We start from the raw sequence: 1,781 nt of genomic DNA, 5'->3' as shown, positions 1-1,781 counted from the left end.
AAGGGAAAGGGAAAGGGAAAGGTAAGGAAAGGAAAGGAAGAAAAATGGAAAAGAAAAGGAAAGGAAAGAAAGGACAATTAACGAAAGGAAAAGGAAAGGAAAGGAAAAAGGAAAGAAAGGAAAGTAATGAAAGGAAATGGAAAAGGATAGAAAGGAAAGGAGGAAAATGGTAGGGAAGGAGGAATGAAGGAAGGGCAGACATTGTTCTCAGAAGGCTCCTGGCAGTGATGAGATGTGTACAGTGTTACCAGTTCTAAGCACTTTAGTCATTCAGAGGATGAGGATAAGCGGAGCTTTCTTCACTTATCCACTAATTGCACACAATGCAGTGTTGTCTCTGGAGCAATGCAGGACTAATGTGCACTTTACTTATCATGGTGTGAGCTGAGTGGCGGGGCCTGGGAGCTTTCCCGGCACAGCGTGTCCTTTCTGGTCTCCAAGGCCTAAATCTGACCACACACAGGATTTTTTTCGGCGGGGGGATAATATTATTATGCTTAACCCAGCTCATTGGGCAGAGAATGCAGAGGGCCACTGTAATGGCTTAGGACTTGCTTTGATAAGGTTTTCATACATATAGTATGTGCACCATCTGCACCATCCCTAGATAGAACCTGATCCATTCCATCTCCTCTTGGAGGGCACTATGGACCATCTACTGCTACTGCATGCTCTTCCTAGGTGTACGTCTTTAGCTTCTACCTCATACGCAGCACAGCCCACCCCAGCCATGTGCTTTATACTTTCATGGCCACCCTATTACCCATGGTGACACCAACACGGATGTTGTTGTCTAATGAAAGCTGAAGACAAACAGCTGAATACACTGCACATTAATCTGTATACTTTGTTTTATAATCATTTTGCCTGTCAACTTGCTTGTATTTTTTAACCACACAACCCAACTATATTGGATGGCCAGAGGTTGGCACTGCAGCTCGGGCATGCAAAGGCTGTCCACCCCATGGCAGGGTAAGAGCCCCATGCAATGCAGTAGAGCCTGGCTGTTCCAGGTTGGCACTCCAGACTATGAGTCGGGATTCCTGCCACCCCCTGTTCCTAATGTTCCTAACAAACTGCAAATCCATCCACTATTTCTCCAGCTTTCAAGTTCATTCATGGTAACTATAAACTATATCATCTCAGCCAATAAAACTCATCCCAAAATGCAGCAAGCCAGAGGAATTTCATCAAAATGATGGCAGAGGAAGCTGGAGGTGTCACCTGGAACAGTAAATTAAATATTAACTTTTGTGTTTCGAAACAAACTAATAAAAAAACAGCTGCCTGTACTCTGATTGGCTGCTACAGGCAACACCCTACCTCGGATTGGCTGCTACAACCAAAGACTGTAACTCCCATCATTGTCACACAGAACATCCTGAGCTGATCCTCTCCAACATCAACACAACTACAAGTCTCAGCATGGCTTCCCCCCATGACATGCTCAGCCTGCAGTTTGGACGGGACAATATCCAGCACTCTTTATTATTAATATAAAATAAATTATAATAATATTTTTACCATTAAAAAAAAAATGAAATAGTTCCTTACAAATATTTGTGAAAAGAAAAAAGATAAATTAAGTGATAAATATAATAAGTAGTTTTGCGGACGTTTGTAACATTTTTTATGTATATTGCTGACTATAAGGCTTCATGCGCAGCATTCGCACTGCACATGATTGCGCTGCCCCTTTGCCGACAGGCGGCAGTGACATTAATTCTTAATGGCGCCCCCATTCATCTTGCAAACGCTCACAGCCTGCTTTTTTCCGCGTT

The sequence above is a fragment of the Aquarana catesbeiana genome, linkage group LG10, assembly GCF_042186555.1.
Source record: "Aquarana catesbeiana isolate 2022-GZ linkage group LG10, ASM4218655v1, whole genome shotgun sequence".
NCBI classification, from domain to species: Eukaryota; Metazoa; Chordata; class Amphibia; order Anura; family Ranidae; genus Aquarana; species Aquarana catesbeiana.
This window is presented reverse-complemented; position numbering follows the sequence as displayed.